Here is a 2500-nt window from a genome sequence, read left to right as displayed (position 1 = left end):
GGAAATGCAGACAGAAACCTTTGACAAAATGATGACCTGCCACTGGCTTTAATGAGGCAGAATTACAGGATTCTGTCAACGGATCGAGCTACAGTTCACCTACGTCTCACTCATTTCATCAGCGAGACTACATTGAAGATGGCAGTCAGTTTGCATCAACTTTAAAATCAATAACATTTTAGCAAACTTAACACGTTTTCAGATCATGTTTTCACTCATTGTTTTAGGTTTCACTGCAGAGGAGGCATTGTTGGATGGCTGTGCAGTTTTCAGTGCACAATTGTGTGTAAATGGGGTCATGTCCCTATGGGCGCAATGCTCCCAGGATCCTATGTTCCCCTGCTCTGTATTCTCCATACTTTCGATGGAGTATTGGAGTAAGTGCATTGTATGATTGTTTACTGAGAAAACATCTTTAAGTTCTGTGTTTTACTGCCCAGCCTCCTCTTCATCTGTTTCAGTTGTTTGCTATGATGGTCAAACAGAAAAGATTAAACTACATTCTAATGAAGTGACTTATCAAATGAGCGGGCATATCCGTCAAGATTTAACACATGCAGAGAAAATCCAATTTAAAACATGGAAGAAGATATAATCCATTTCACCCAGACGTCACCCAACATGCAAATGAGAAAATGCCACGACAACTCTTTCATTACAGATATTACAAGAGGCTGGTAATGCTTGTACTGTTGATGCTGTTTGTTCTTACCAACCCATAAAATGTTTGGTATTTATACCATAGGTTGAATGGGGATAATTTATCAATTATCCCCATTCAACCTATTTCTACCTTGACTACTGAGTTTACAGTAGTTTACAATAGTCTGGGAAATGCAAAGAAGCAGCTGTGAAATTTCCACATCAGAATAAAAACAAGAGGTTTACTTCAGAGGGAGCCTCAACAAAAAGCAAGTCAACCACGTATGGAAAACCCATTAAGTTATGTCTTCTAAATGATAAGCAATTTTTCACCTACACTGACATGAAATGAGTTATGGCTGTTTGGCAGTGTAAGAATTGCTGCTGCCTGTGACTAAAGCATAAATCTTGTGACCTTCACTTTGCTTCAACGCTGCATTACCTTCACGGTTTCATGTGTCATTTAACCAATGTTGCAGCGTGTTTGAAGTGACGCATTTGAAGGTAATTACAGATATTACTGGTGCGCAGGCAAACTCGTGTATATGACCCTTCAATTCTCATTAATGACAGTCGACCTGTTAAATCTGTGATCTAATCTTTAAATAATTATTGTCCACCTAGATTCACTCATACTGGGTAGTTTTCAGTAATCACAGTTGGTTCATGGCTCAACTTTAATATGTCAAGGGCTTTTATTTTGGCAGTGAAGGTCAAGTTGATGTTCAGATCCTTATTTTCACCCGTCTTCATTCCTCATTTCATGTCTGACCTTTACAGATTAATTCATGCTATATTTTTTACTATGAGTGTTTTATTGCACTGTGCTTATGATAATGGTGTTGATTGAAAATTGACAAATGAATTTCCAAATCATATTTTGCCAAATTTTATGTGGCACTTTTGCGACACCACATACAAGAAGAGAACTAAATTGGTTCTAAAAAGGTTTTTTTTTTTTTTTTTTTTAAATCAGTCACTCCTCAGCCTGTGGTAGAGACAGGATTAGTGAAATGATCTCTTATTAGTGTGCCTGATGAAAGCACTCCTGAGTGAAAATAAGATGATCCCTGATGCTTAAATGAAGGATTTGTTAGTCCACAATTACATAAATGACATACATTTCCTCGGATATCTTTTGGATTGACAACCTTATGGGCTGACTGAGTCTGCTGAGCCGTTTTTTTCTGTCACATTAGTAAATAGTGTCTTTACTTACTGATCATCTTCAAAACTTTGGCAGCAGCGATAACTTGTCACCTGATCACAGCTGTTAATACATATTAAGTCTGTTCAGTTTGCTGATTTGCTTTGCATGCTTGTCTTTTCATTCATCATTATCAAGGTAGCAAGCAGGATTGTACTTTGCTAGAGGATAAACGGCATGTCAGACTCTAATTAAACATAATAAATAATGAAATTCTGTAATTTCTGCCGAATAAACTCAGTGGTAGAATAAAACAATATATGGAAAGTTAGAGCGACTCATGGCCATCTGAGAGTCTACACATCATAAATAAATGACTGAGGTAACGAAAAGATCTGATGGACAACAATGTCCAAAGCGTATGTTGTGTGTGTGTCTTACAGTGGTTATATGTCTCTTATTAATCAGTTAACATATGTATTTTTTAATTTTAACGGCCTGATTCTCTCTCGTGCCATTCATCAGCCTCCATCAGTCCATCCTGGCTTGGGTCCATTTGACCCCTCAGTCTCCTCACTTGACAGCTGGTCCCATCAACTCTCCATAGATTCATTAGGCCAACTGAGACTTAAGAAGGAACACCTGTGTGTGTGTTTCAGGTGTGGTAATGTCAGCTTAGCTGCCCTGCAAAATCAAAATGAGGCCTCTTCG

At 38.0% G+C, this 2500-nt stretch overlaps 1 long non-coding RNA gene across 1 annotated transcript in view; it reads right to left on the bottom strand.

The window, feature by feature from the left end:
• Positions 1-2500, bottom strand: part of LOC143000797 (uncharacterized) — a 46546-nt gene that overhangs the window by 33337 nt on the left and 10709 nt on the right. The gene's annotated exons all lie outside the window — the stretch shown is intronic.

Source organism: Genypterus blacodes, unplaced genomic scaffold, assembly GCF_046128005.1.
Source record: "Genypterus blacodes isolate CSIRO-AG114 ecotype Tasmania unplaced genomic scaffold, CSIRO-AGI_Gbla_v1 ptg000052l_1, whole genome shotgun sequence".
NCBI classification, from domain to species: Eukaryota; Metazoa; Chordata; class Actinopteri; order Ophidiiformes; family Ophidiidae; genus Genypterus; species Genypterus blacodes.
This window is presented reverse-complemented; position numbering and strand designations above follow the sequence as displayed.